This window comes from Delphinus delphis, chromosome 3, assembly GCF_949987515.2.
Source record: "Delphinus delphis chromosome 3, mDelDel1.2, whole genome shotgun sequence".
NCBI classification, from domain to species: Eukaryota; Metazoa; Chordata; class Mammalia; order Artiodactyla; family Delphinidae; genus Delphinus; species Delphinus delphis.
In genome coordinates, this window is record NC_082685.1 from 25,074,070 (window position 1) to 25,088,745 (window position 14,676).

Below are 14,676 nucleotides of genomic sequence, written 5' to 3' on the forward strand. Positions count from 1 at the left end.
TGAAATAAGCAGGACCGTCAGGAACTGCAAGTTCCTGGGTACAGGGAGTGTGGGAAGAAGTGGGGAGCAGATAGCGGGGTGCTTGGAGGGGATTAAAACCCACAGACATATACACATGTGTGTGCCGTGGGCAAAGAAGGGACCCTGGAGTCCCTGACATGGGTTTAACTCCTGATTCTCACTGTATGACCTTGGGCAAGGCCCTCCCCCACTCTGGGCCTCTTGTCTGCTTGTTGGGGGAGGAGAAGGGTTGTGGTAAGGTCCTTCGAGTGCGTCCTTGGTTGGGGCTGTGTGCTGAGCCCTGAGCATACCGGTCACTTGGCTGTCCTTAGCAATGTGTATACACCTCATTTACCATGACCTTCCCTCCTGGGGTCAGGCCCAGCCGGTCAACCTGGGAATTCCCCGGGGGTGGATTGGGGGATGGCGGGGCAAGAGAAGGATAGGCTGGCTCAGTGGGTCTGGGTACTGGCTGGACTGGGCCTGCAGACAGCTGGGAAACTCCTTCTGACCATCCATGGGCTGGTTCAGCTACATTATGTTTGTTGAGCCTATACTGTGTGAAGCACTATTCTAAATACTTCTCACATATGTAGTTCTCATAATCACCTCACGAGGTTGGGTTGTTATTATCCCCACTTCAGTGAGAGGAAACTGAGGCTCAGAGAGGTTACGTAACCAGCTTAAGACCACACAGCCAATAAGTAGAATAGACAGGGCCCGTTTAGATGATTTGAACTGGTACTTGGATTAGCTTTTTTTTTCTTTTTTTAATAACCAAGTATTTATTTTAATGTGTATTAGAAAAGAAATAACTAGTGTATCAAACTCATATGTTTCTGGTGAACTATTATTCTTATAATTTCACTATTCATCTTTAGTCTTAAGACTAAATTCGCTTGTTCATTTAAAAACCTTTAATAGCTGTGTATTTATGTTAATATGTATTAGGAAAAGGAAAAAAATGTAAGTCATGCATTAAACTCATGACTTTTGGCTGTGATATAATTTCCTTTTAAAAAATCAGTTAAGTAAAATAGCAATTGAGTTAAAGGAAATTTTCAAGTAAAAACTGTATAAGTATAGGAAAAAAACTACTACAGTGATACTAGAATGAGAGGGGAACGCTTGCCCAGGCCCTGGTGGCCTCCTGGAGATAGTGGAAGAGGTGGAGGACAGAGGGAACCTGAACCTTAAGAGACTGAAGGTTGTCCCGGCCCCAGCTTTCCCCATACCCACCGCCTGTCTACGCGCTTTCTCCCCGCCGAAGCCAGATGGACCTTTGAAAAAATGTAAGCCACATCCTGTTCCTCTCTTGTAAACCCCTCCAATGGCTTCCCATTGCATTTAGAGAAAACAAACTCTTCCCAATGCAGAGAAGGCCCTATATAACCCAGTCTACCCCAACCTATTCCCTGTCCTTCCTCACTGGCTGTGAGGTGGGATCACAGCGGCCTCATTGCTATTACTGCCTCAGGGCCTTTGCACAAGATGTTTCCTCTGCTTAGATCACTCTTTTTCTAGATCTTCACACACACACACCTCTTTCTCAGCCACATCCCCAGAGAAGCTGCTCCCTGCCTCTGTCACCCCCCGAACTAGAAGTAACTTCAGGTTACTTCTGAGTACCACAGTCACCTCACACTGGTTCATTTACCTGAACAGCACTTCTAACACTATCTAGATATTTTTTTCTTTTTAAAAAACACTGTGTTTTTTGTTGTTCCATTAGATCTAGAACTCTGCCTTGTCACTGCTGTCTCCCCAGATTAGTGTCTGGCATACAGTAGGTGCTCAGTAAGTATTTGTTGGGCACATATGTGTGTGAGTGGTGGCTGAGGGGGCTGGAGAATGGGTTTAATTAAGCTCATGCATCTGCAAATGGGAGGCAAACTTCTCCAGAAACAACTGAGAGGTTTGAGGTCCTCCAGATGAACAGTTCAGGCAGCTGAAACTGAAAATGCAGATGGGATTAGTCACCCTCGGAGCCTGGTAACACTGGCACCAAACGCACTCCCCATCCAAACATATCACAACACTGCGGGCCCCTGCGTTGTCAGGGCCCCAGGTGGCAGCTCTGGCATTTGGGAGCTGGCAGCAGCTGAGCAGTGCGGGTATGGGGTGGGGGGGGGGGAGTGGGGGGGAGAGGCTGGGGGGATGGTGTGTGGAACAAACTACGTCAAGGGCCACGGACAGGGTTGCCTGGCCTGGGGACAGGCAGTGGTGGTGGAGGAGGGGAGGGCTTCCTAGCACGAACCTTGAGAAAATTTGCCTTGAAGAATGAGCTCAAAGTTGTTGAAAAAGAAAAATTCCACCGCTAAACCGAAGCAGACCACTCGGTTGTGAAATACATTTCCACGACACTTCGCCTGCTCAAAAGGGGAAATTCTCTGCTTTGTTTCTTTTTGGTTTTATAACAGCTTTATTGAAATATAATTCACATGCCGTATAATTCATCCATTTAAAATGTATGATTCAGCGGGTTTTGCTATATTCAGAGTTTTTCCATCATCACCACAATCCGTTTCAGAACATTTTCATCACCCCAGAAAGAACCCCCAACCTGTTAGCAGCCCTCCTCCCCTCAGCACTAGGCAGCCACGAATCTACTTTCTGTTTCTATAGATTTATCTCTCCGGATACTTAACATAAATGGAATCGTATGGGATCTTGTGTGACTGGCTTCTTTCATATAGCGTAATGTTTCCCAGGTTCGTCCATGTTATAGGATGTATCAGTACTTCATTGCTTTTTTTTTTTTCTTTTTTTTTTGCGGTATGCGGGTCTCTCACTGTTGTGGCCTCTCCCGTCGCGGAGCACAGGCTCCGGATGCGCAGGCTCAGCGGCCATGGCTCACGGGCCCAGCCGCTCTGCGGCATGTGGGATCTTCCCGGACCGGGGCACGAACCCGTGTGCCCTGCATGGGCAGGCGGACTCTCAACCACTGCGCCACCAGGGAAGCCCGACTTCATTGCTTTTTATGGCCAAATAATGTTCCATTGTATGGATAGACCACATTCTATTTATTCATTCCTTGGTTTACGGACATCTGAGTTGTTTCCATTTTGGGGCTATTATGAATAATGCTGCTATGCATATTCAACAAGTTTTGTATGGACATATGTTTTCATCTCCCTTGAGTATATATCTAGAAGTGGAATCTACTTTCTTCTAAAAGGAAAAAAAAAATCCCCCAAGTCAACATATGTATAGGGAGAGTGGATTTAAAATATCACTTGTAGCTGTGACAGAACAAGGGAACTTCGTGAGCATGGGGGCTACAGCTGCGCCTGGCACATACTAGAAGCTCAGTGAATATTTTCGAATGAATGCCCAAAGGCTTACTCATTCTGCAATCCCCAGTGGAAAGGCCCAGGGTTGGAAATGCGGCAAAAATGGCTCTCTATCCATTCATCCATTCATTCAACAAATATAGTGACACAGAGTAGTTCATTCAATGTCATTTGAATTTAATCAACTGTTGAGAGTTTCTTGGACAAAATTGGAGAAGTCCCTACCCCTGTGTGTGAGGAACTCCGTCGAGAAGGGAATACAGACAAGTAAACAGCACCGTAACACAGGAAGAGGCCACTTTCCTTCCCCTCTCATTTTTGGTGTTTCCTTTTTGAGCCAGTGATACCTCCCCTAAATTCTTGGTGTGGGGTTCCTCTTATCCTCAGGGCAGAAGCAGCAGTGGGGAGAGAAGCTCCATCTTCAGGGGAGCTTGGTCCGCCTTTAAGGACCTATCCTTGGGTGCCCTTATACCTTTTTGTCTGAAATCAAGGACCTACCTTAACTCGTTTACGGAATGAAGGGCATCTTGCCTAATGCCTTTTTCTGACTGTTGACCTGTTTCCGCTGTACTCCTAAGAACAGCCTAAGCTGTGTAGGAGCCTTGGGTTCAGAGATGAACAAAGACAGCCCCTGTCTACCTGGACCTCCAAGCCTGATGGGCAGGACACATGGTCCACAAGCAGCCCAGAGGGACAGACTCAGATGGGGACACTGGCGCTGGACCTGCCTCTGGGCCTTCTGTCTGAGAATATACAACTTTCTATGTTTTATTAACTTGTCAAATACATTCTTACATCAGGTCCCGGTATACTTAGAGTTTTCATGTGTATCTTTTTTTTTTTTTTTTAAAAAGAAGACGTTCATTTACTCATTCATAAACATTTATTGAGTACCTACTATGTGCCAGGTTCTCAGTGCAAAACAGAGATAAGTAAAACTTTACCTTGAATTGTGAATGCCTCATACTCCAGCAAGAGAGAAAGACAAATAAATCCCAGGGAGCCCTGAGTATGTGCTGTAATGGGGGATGTACAGGAGATATATTATTTTTATTCTATCTCACATATAATTTTCTCATTTAGAATATATTGTTACACCCATATAAATCTTATATATTACTTTAGTCACGTATCTTACATATATTCTGTTCTCATCTGGGTTATATGTAATTATATGTATTATTTTTGCTTTTAAATTTTATGATTTTACTTCTCAAAAGATCGTTTATAGCTTTCTACTATATCTTTGAGTTTTATCTTTTTAACAATATAATCTTTTTTAAAAAGTGCTTTTTTCCTTGTGATTTTAATGGTGGTGCATTTTCAATGGAGAAAGTTTAGAAAATATAGAAGAAATAAATACATAAATAAAAACAGCTTCTCATCTCCCACCACCCAGAGACAGGAATTGTCTACCTGCTACTGTCTTTCCTTCTAGTCTTTTTTCTAGGCTATATGCAATGTTATGGGTCTTATTATAAGAGTGGGACACGCTCTTATTAAGACACATGGTATTTAATTTTAATGAAATTGGTAGGAGTGCAGGTGTCTCCGAGGATGAAGCATCCACACCTTCGTTCCCAAAGACGGTCTTGATTTTCTTCCTCTCTGGGTCCCTAATCACCCCATCCTGACTACTGAATTCAGGAGCCCAGGGCATAACCCCATGGCGGCAAGGGTTTCTGGCAACCTGGGACTAGGGTTCTGAGGCTGTGCCCAAGGTCGGGGCGTCAACCTGGCTCCAGAACCTGAGCCCTTGTTCACCCTGGGGAGGGGGTGGAGGTGAGGGGAGAGCAGGTGAATTACTGGGGGTCTGGGGGAGTGTGCCACTGCCCCCCCCAGGGCCTTCTAAATAAGGCCCTGGAATCTGCTGTATCAAGAGACAGCCGAGAATCCACATGGCCCCAGAGTGCCTTGTGTGGGGCGGGGGGCACTGGAAAGCCAAGACCCACCACCCAACATTTCGCTACCCTCCAGCCTCTTTGAGAAAGGAACTTCTCAGAGAACAGTGCGTGACGTACACGCAATATTATCCCAGCCTGGGAAGTGGAAGTTCTGGTTCTCTTTGTTGAGTGGTGGTGGCCTCACATGGTTCTAGGAGGTGGGTTGCTCGGCCCCCTTTACAGCGAGGTGGAAACTGAGGCTGGGAGAGGTGGGGTGACGTGTCCAAGGTCACGCAGGGTTGAGGTGACCCTAAGACAGGCACTGTTAAGCCCCCCGATGCTCTCCTGCCCCGAACCCGGGCCGTCCTGGGCTCTGTCTGCGGCTCCCTTCTCTGCAGGCACGGAGCATTCTGTAGGGTAAATTTCCCAGCCTGGGTCCCCACCTCCTCACCTCCTCCCTCCATCACAGCACAGGCAGGAAACACAGGCTCCCCGTCTCAGCTTCCCAGCAGCCCCCGGCCGTGGCCTTCACATACAAATATTTATCTAGTGAATTAATAAACACAGAGAGCGCAGGCCTGCAGATAAAACCAAGCTGGAGCATAATCCTCGATACAGGTTCTCCTGGAGGTCTCTATGTGCACAGCCACATGGCACTGTGTGTGTGTGTGTGTGTGTGTGTGCTGGTGGTGGAGGTGAATAAAGAGTTGGATAATGGAGTGCAGTGGTTTGACACGCGGACTCTGGAGCCTGGGTGCCTGGGTCTGAGTCCCAGCCTCTCAGCTGTGTGGCCTTGGACAAGTGACGGCCTCTCTCTGTGCCTCTTTCCTCCTCTGTGAAATGGTACCATGGTCAATGGTCCACGCCTCCTAATTCACGCAACAGTGCTGGTACTAGAGCCAGCACAGTGCCCGGCACATAGCAAAAGCTTTTAGAGTGAAACAAAATATTGGAGAAACTGAGTCAAGATGCCGAGATGAAGCAACTTAACAAGAGAGAAGCCACTTGTACCAGGAAGCTCCCCAGAGGAGATAACATCTGGAATGTTCTGGAATTCTGCCTAAACCCCCCCCCAGTGGCTCCTCGGCTGTCCTCAGAACCATCTCAGAGAGGTCTGTTTATTGCTTCCATGGCTCACAAGGCTCCACGCTGTCTGGAACCCAAATTAACCTGTTGACTTGGCCCCCACGAACGTGCTCTGCTTGCATCTTCCCCAGTTTGGCCTCCCTATCGCCCTCCCCCCAGCAGTGGCTCCAGCCCACAGCCCCGGAGCTGTTTTTGACTGCCTCTTCTTTCTCTCTCATACCCTGCAGGCTGTATCCCATGCTGTCCCTCCAACACGCAACTGCTTCTCCTGATGGCCACCAGTGCTCGCCCCTCAGACCCGACCCATCTCCCACCCGGATGCAGCAGGAGCCTCTTACCTGAGGCCCTACGTCTGCTTCTACTCTTGGCCCAAGAGCTGCCAGGGATCCTTTCATGATGAACCTAGGGGCAGGACAGGTATAAAGACACAGACGTAGAGAATGGACTTGAGGACGCGGGGAGGGGGAAGGGTAAGCTGGGACGAAGTGAGAGAGTGGCATGGACATATATACACTACCAAGCGTAAAATAGATAGCTAGTGGGAAGCAGCCGCATAGCACAGGGAGATCAGCTCGGTGCTTTGTGACCACCTAGAGGGGTGGGATAGGGAGGGTGGGAGGGAGGGAGATGCAAGAGGGAAGAGATATGGGGATATATGTATATGTATAACTGATTCACTTTGTTATAAAGCAGAAACTAACACACCACTGTAAAGCAATTATACTCCAATAAAGATGTTAAAAAAACAAACAAACAAAAAAACCAGCTCTGAGGTCATCACCTCTCTGTATTCGGCTCCCAGGAGCTTCTCAGCGCACGTGGAAGAAAACCCCAGATCCTGCTGCAGCTCACCAAGCCCCAGCCTCCGGGGTCCAGCTCTCCTCCTCTCCTCCTGTGTCACTCCTCTGCTTGAATCACACAGGCCTCCTTGCTCTTCCCCTCAGAGCCCGTGCACCTGCCGTTCCCTCCCCCGACATGTGCCTTTCCCCACAAGCTCCCGTGTTCCCCTCCGGGTCTCTGCCCAAATACCACCTCCTCAGGGCGTCCCCCGACCCTCATCTGCAGTACCCCCAACTCTCTCCACATGTACACCCCAATCTCTTCACCTCTTTCCCACCTTAGTTTCTCTTCGCAGTGCTCATCTCCACCTGAACGTATATTACAGTGTAATTTTATTTATAAAACGTATAAATAATTTTAAAAATTTACAATAAAAAAAAAATTTACAATATTGTCTGTCTCTCGAGTGCATAAGACCTGGGAGAGCGTGGATGTTTCCCGAAGGGAAGAGGGCAGGAGGAAAGGGATGCAGGCAGGAAGGGAGGGAGGAAGGAATTGAGGGTTTGCCTGATCTGATCCCATCCAGCTGCGAGGCCGCAGGGAGGAGGGGAGAGATGAACCCCAGGAGCGAGGATATTTGTGGGGACAGCCTGTCTGGCTCACAGGGCATTGTGGAATATGAGGCAGGAGGCGGGGCAGACTTTTGGAACAAAATTTATGGAGCTTTAAATACCAGAAAAGGGAACTGTGGAACCAAGAAACAGAATTCAGCATTGACCTTAAAACGTCTTCCTTCTCACTGGAAGACAAGTTAGCTTCTAGAAAGGACAGTGAGGATGGAGTCCTATAAATCATATTCCAACCTTGGTTTGAGCTGCTCTCCCGACCGTCCATCCATCCGCTCGGCAGCTGGGGAGGGTGTGGACGCGGGATCCGAGGCCAAAAAGGAGCTCACGGAGTCACACCCTCTGGAATGCTGTGGCTGTGATGAACCAGCTCCAGATTCGCCCAGTTCCCGTCAGAACAAGAAACCAAAGGAAAAAAAAAAACCCCTGAGGCCAGATTGATCAGCACAGAACTTAGCAACAACACAACAAGCTGTAGTCAGCCCACTTCTACAGCTGAGGTTCTCTTCCGCCAGGCCCAGGGCTTGGGGACTCACCGTCTCTGTGGGCCTGTGGACCCAAAGGCCGACTCCATGGCCATGGGGTGGGGGGTGGAGCTGGGGTTGAAGCTGGAACCACAAGGGCTCCAGGAATGGCTTAAAATCCCAGCATTCCGCATGCGCTCCCTGTGGGGAGCCTGAGAAAGGAATGCTGATGGGTGTCCCCTTGGGCACCCTGGTTCAGTCTGCTATTTCAGGGGCTCACCCCATGCACGCCCTTGTCAGGAGCTGGCAAGGGGATAGGGGACTTCAGAGTTTCAGAAACATCCAAAACATCCCGGCTTGTCTCGGTGAGTCACACCCTCCCACCTTCACCATCACATCTGGAGGATGACGAGCTTGGCCAGCTCCTGACCCAGTTCCTCAGACCTCCTCCCACCTTCCAGGCCAGCGTAATTGTATCAGAAAATATCTCAAGTATATGGCAAAGTTCAGAAAATCATACTGTGGACAAGCACCCCTCACTCCTATTTAACCCTTAACGATTTGCCTTATTTGTTTCTGATTTTTCACTTTCTCTCTTAAAAAAAAAAAAAAGTGTCTGCGTAAGCACGGCTATGGTAGGTGGTGGTGGTGTGATATCCCCAGGCCTATCTGGGGAGACACGCAGACCAGCAGATCATCTGTCATGCTGATGAGAGGGTGCCTGGCAGATGCCTGACAATAGGACTGACACATAGTAGATGCTCAGGAAATGGTGGTTTTCCTGATAACGCAGCATCTCACCCACCTGCGTCCTGTGAGGCACGCAGTCTGCAAACGGAGCTCGGGCTCACTCAGCCGGGAAGGGGACCAGGACTGTGAGCCTTGTTGGGAGCAGACAGAGGACAGCCACTGGTCCCCCAGTGCTGTCCCTTCCTGGGGGTGCAGGAGGGAGTCCCCCCATGGGGTGCTGAGGGCAAGAACCCACCAGAGAACAGGGACATGAGGGAGGTTGCCTTGATTTCCCTGAAGCAGCCATTTGCGGAATTCTAGGCAGGGGCTTCTCCAGGGATGGGGGTCTCGGGGCTCGCCCTGATGACCCCCTCTCTCCCTCTGCAGCAGCTGTGACCTGGCCTGGTTGAACCTGTTCTTGGCCTTGCCGCCGTGACAAGGAGTTGGGGCAGATTTGTTGCAGCTGGGGGTCCACAGGCGGAGTGAGTGAGAGGGTCTGGAGCCCAGGGATGCAGCAACGCCTAAGTCTGTCTGACTCATGGACTTAGTGACTGTGCAACTCGCTGAGGACAGAGTACCCTGTCCTGTCCTCCAAGGGCCCCATCTTAGGCCCTGACTCAGAGGTGGGGAAGTAGGGGGCTCTCTCTGAAGCCCTAAGCCCCTAGGATGGAGTCCCCGCTCCAACACTGAATAGCTGTGTGGCCCGTGCAGGCAGTCTCTCCCCGCTAAGTCTCAGTGCTTTGTCATCTGTGAGTTGGGAGGATTAAGTGACCGACGCGGCAGCCCTTATTCCAGCAGATCCTCGGGGGCTGCTGCCACCCTCCACCCTGCTGTGCTGTTCTAAAGCAGCAGTTCTCAGAGTGGAGGCCCCAACCACCACCAGCAGCATCACCTGGGAACCGGTTAGAAATAAAAATTCCCAGGCCCCACCCCAGACCTAGTGAATCAGGAACGCTGGGGTGTGGCCCAGTGCTGTGTTAACAAGTCATCTGATGCCCACTCATGCTCGGGCACCACTCTTTTAGGGCATCATCCTGATCATGTCACTTTCATGTTCTAGATCCTTCCATGGCTCCCCATGGCCTTCTGGATAAAGTTCAAGGGCTCTAAGCAGCATTCGAAGCCCTCCCCTGATGGTCCTGACTGACAGGAGGTACCAGACCTGTTTGCCCAGTCACATGATAGGCTGCTAGAGGGCAGTGCCAGTGACTCAGCCCTCCAACCTGTGTGCTCTGCCCCCAGCCAGGCTGGCAAACTGCACAGAGGGCAGGAGAAAACAATGGCCTGTGTTGACTACGGGCATGGCTCTTAGTGGCAGTCTGACGTTCGGCTTCTGGCCCTCACGCGTGAACCTGGCCAGTTGCTGCACAGTTTGCAGCCTCAGTGTCCTCGTCTCAGCCTAGTGCCTGGAAAATAGCAAGAGCCTTAGGGTATCAAGGGTCCACAATCCCTTATCCCAAATTCTTGGGGCTAGAGGTTTCAGAAATCTGACCTTTTCAGATTTTTAAAAAATTCATTCATTCATTCATTTTTGGCTGCGGTTGGTCTTCGTTGCGGTGCGCGGGCTTCTCATTGCGGCGGCTTCTCTTGTTGCAGAGCAGGGGCTCTAGGCCCGTGGGCTTCAGTAGTCGAGGCATGTGAGCTCAGTAGTTCTGGCACAGGGGCTTAGCTGCTCTGCCGCATGTGGGATCTTCCCAGGCCAGGGATTGAACCTGTGTTCCCTGCACTGGCAGGCGGACTCTCAACCACTGCGAAGCCAGGGAAGTCCCAGCTTTTCAGATTTTAAAAAGGGAACTATACCATGTATTTACATGACACATCCTATGGGGGTGGGGTCTTCTTCTAAAAACAAACACACTGATGTTTCCACATCAAAATGTATGAATATGCAAAGTAAGTGCAAATAATAAAGACCGTCAATCAATAGCCTCCTATCAGTTCAGGTCATGGCAAGGCTCTTGGGCTTTTCTAGAAGGCAATGGGGAGCCATGCAAGTTTCACCTTGGCCAGGCGACCTTGCCTCTCTGAACCTTAGTTTCCCCATCTGCAAATCGGGATTGGCAGTTGTCCTTTGAAGGGCTGAGGGACGAAACACTGAGACGAAGGGTGCTGGGCTGAGCCCCAGAATTCCCCAGGCCCTGCCCCCAGCCCACACCCCAGCTAACCTGGGCCTGGGCTCCAGAATGAGGAGGAGCTCTTCCAGCCTGTGTTGTCCAAACATTGCAAAGCCCCGTTGGTGCTCTCCATGGTGGTGGCACCCTGAATGTAATGGGGGCGAGGAAGCTGCCTCTGTGCCAGGAGCCTGTGGGTGCAGTTCCCGTGCCTGGGACACTGCAGGAAGCAGGCTGGCTCACACAGGCTGGCATGGCCAGTGCCACCCGAGTGAAACTACAGGGACAGCTAGGTCTTGGTGATAAGAGCCTTCAGGTACAAGTCTGTGTGCTCTAATCCTAGAAACAATCACATTTCCAACCCAGGCACTGACTGCCTGTCTGTATCTCTTTCTCTCAAAAACTCTTTTATCAAAGTTCAACATTTTCTGAACACCACAGAGGATTGGGGAGCTCAAAGTCTCCAAAGCCAGAGCCCTGCATTCAAATCCCAACTCGCCGATGACTGCCTGTGTGATCCCAGGCAGATTAGCTGACTCTCTGTGCCTTCGTTTCCTTATCTGTAAGGGAGTGGGCACCTCCATCCTTCTAGGGGTCAGATCAATAACTCAGAGACAGCTTTGACTCTTCTCTTTTCCTCAGCCCCACATCTGACTATCAGGAAGTGCAGGTGGCATTACCTTCAGACCTAGCCAGATCTTCCTTCCTCCCTTCATCCACCCCTCTGCTCAGAGCCAGCATCGTCTCTCACCTCCCTGTTCTTTCTGCTTCCACATTGGCTCCCGAGAGCTCATTCTCAGTGCTCTCAGTGCCTCCCTGTCTCAATCAGAGGGAAAACTCAAGTCCTCCGGTGACACCTGCCACCCCCACCCCCGCCATGTGGCCTCACCTCACCTCCCAGCCTCATCTCCTGGCCTCACTGCTGCTACTCTCTCTTTGCTCACTCTTCTGATGCCGAGGAAAGTCCTGCCCTTATACATGGCCCTGGCCATTCTCTCCGCCTGGAATGCTATTCCCCAGATACGAGCCTAGCTCTCTTTCTGACCTTTCTCCAGTCTCTGCTTAAATGTCATCTGACTCCAACATTTAAAGGGCAGCCCCCATCCCCCCAGGCCCTCTCTGTCTCCCTCCTTGCTTTATTTTCCCATATGTCTCTAATCACTACTCAGTAATCCTGTATTTTACTTTAGTTGTCCAGAATGTAAGCCGCAGAGGGCAGGGAATTTTGTGAGGTTTGTTCCCTGCTGTGTCCACAGCACCTAGAACAGCATGGCCCAGGATAAATACGTAACTATTTGTTGAATGAATGAATGAACGAATGAATAACACCTACTGTAAGTTTGTTGTGAGGATTAAGTGAGTTAATGCAAAGCACTTAGAACATGCAGGGCTCGTGGGAAGCTCAAGACAGGTTTGCTATTGCTATTGGGACGGGGTGTGCAGAGATGGCTTGGAACACAGCCATGGGAGAGACAAGTTCCGTCCCTGCCAGGAGGATGTCCTGGAAGAGGCTCAACTCATGCAGACTCCTGGGGCTGTGAAAGGGCCCGGGTACCCTGGAGATGTGAGCAGCCAGGTGAGCAGGTGTGGGATGAAGGCGGGGCTGCCAGGGATAGCAGCAGCTCCAGGTCATGAAGCACCTGAATGCCAGGTAAGGGGTTACACTCACTCTGAGGGCAGTGGGGACCTCAGGAAGGCTTTGGGTGGGAGCAGGATTGAGGAAAAGCGTTGATGACTCTGAGAACCAGGACCTATGCCCTTTGAGGTCTTAATGGGGAAGGTTATGATCTTGAACTGGAAGCTTTGTTGCAGCAGCAGGGGACTGAGAACCTGTGCTCTCCCTAAAGGGACAGTCACCTTTCTAGCCCTGCCATGGCTGGGAGGGGCCCTTCTGGTGAGCAAGAGGGTTCCCTCAGTGATGCCCCCGCCCAATCCTGTGCCTTGCCCAACGTTGCGGGAGTGAGTTGCCCACCTCTGGCAGTTTCCCAGCAGAATTGCTGGGATAGTAGGAAGAAAGGGATGGCGGCTGGACTGTGTGGCCCCCTTGGGCAGGAGGGGCATAGATGGGTCCTCAGTGTGGGGCAGTGAGGCGCGCTCTGTAGGCTGGAGGCTTCCAGGGAGGGTCTCTTCCAGGATAACGTTGGGTTGTTGGGTTTTCCAGGGCTGGTCAGAATCTGCATTTGGGGTACCAACTTTTTTTTTAAACAAATATCTACTTGGTTGTGTATTTTTTAAATTCAATTAGTTAATTAATTAAGCTGCATTGGGTCTTCCTTGCTGCACGTGGGCTTTCTCTAGTTGCAGCTAGCAGGGTCCACTCTTTGTTGCGGTGCGTGGGCTTCTCACTGCAGTGGCTTCTCTTGTTGCGGAGCATGGGCTCTAGGCACGTGGGCTTCAGAAGCTGTGGCTGGCGAGCTCCAGAGCGCAGGCTCAGTAGTTGTGGCTCACAGGCTTAGTTGCTCCACGGCATGTGGGATCTTCCCGGACCAGGGATCAAACCCGTGTCCCCTGCATTGGCAGGCAGATTCTTAACCACTGCGCCACCAGGGAAGTTCCTGGGTACCCAATTTTAACAACAAGGCTATTCTGGGAATTCCCTGGTGGTCCAGTGGTTAAGACTCCGTACTTCCACTGCTGAGGGCCTGGGTTCGATCCCTGGTCGGGGAACTGGGGGACTAAGATCCCACAAGACGCGCAGCGTGGCCAAAAAACAAAAACAAAAACAAAACCCAGAAAACTATTCTAAGTGATCTAAGTATTTCATTCATCCAAGTATTTATTGAGTACCTACTATGTGCCAGACCTTGTCCTAGAGAGCTTATAGCTGTGAACAGGACGAAGTCTCCACCTTCACAGAGTTTACAGTCTAGCAAGAGAGACAGTTAACACATGAGCAAATAAAAATATCATTTCAGGAGTGAAATGATAGCTGCTATGAAAGAAATAAGGTCAGTGTAGAACGGTTTAGGGCTGGGGTTGGTAGTCAGGTGGGGTCTCCCTCAGAGGGTACTATTCGAGCTGAATCAAGTGAGGAAGGACGCCTAAGAGGATGTGAGGTAAAGTATTCCAGATGGAGGGAACAGTAAGTGCAAAGGCCCTGGGGCTAGGAGACCACTTTAATTAGTGTAAGGAGCAGCAAGGAGGCCCGTGTGGCTGCAGTGATAAGAGGGAGCCAATCAGTGGTGTGAGAGGAGGTTGGAGAAGTGCTGAGAGCCAGGTCAGGCAGGGCGGTCAGACTCCTCAGTATTTGGTAACCTCGCCTTTGGGGCTCTGGGACTGCCACAGATGTTCCGGCAAGGCTGGATTCAAGCCAACTGTCTGCTCTCAGGCACAGACCAGATGAGATACTAGTTCCATGCAGGGGCTGTGGTCCCAAGATGCCACCATCCCCTCCTCCTTTTTCTTGTCCAAGTCTCTCCTTCTGGAATGTTCCATTAGTCCAGTTTGGGGTGGCAATGGGGGCTGCAGGGGTGGAGGGCTGCAGTCAGGGATCTTGCTGTCTTTGGAGGGCTGCAGCTGGAGACCTAATGTCCTCCCATCTCAGGCATGGCTCTTCTGTCTCCATTCAATATACTGGCTGCAGGACTTCCCTGGTGGTGCAGTGGTTAAGAACCCGCCTGTCAATGCAGGGGACATGGGTTCGAGCCCTGGTCCAGGAAGATCCCACATGCTGCGGAGCAACTAAGCCTGAGCGCCACAACTAC

At 50.5% G+C, this 14,676-nt stretch overlaps 1 long non-coding RNA gene across 2 annotated transcripts in view; it reads right to left on the reverse strand.

The window, feature by feature from the left end:
• The window catches only part of LOC132423059 (uncharacterized), a 26,162-nt gene extending 18,102 nt beyond the window's left edge, over positions 1 to 8,060 (reverse strand). The window contains exons 1-2 of one of the 2 annotated variants that reach the window (XR_009518912.1): positions 7,906 to 8,060; positions 6,601 to 6,664 (exon numbers count right to left, since the gene is read on the reverse strand). This is a non-coding gene — a long non-coding RNA (uncharacterized lncRNA). The remainder of the gene's footprint in view (positions 1 to 6,600; positions 6,665 to 7,905) is intronic. The other variant, XR_009518911.1, reaches the window with a different exon arrangement.
• Between the last annotated feature and the right edge of the window lie 6,616 nt (positions 8,061 to 14,676).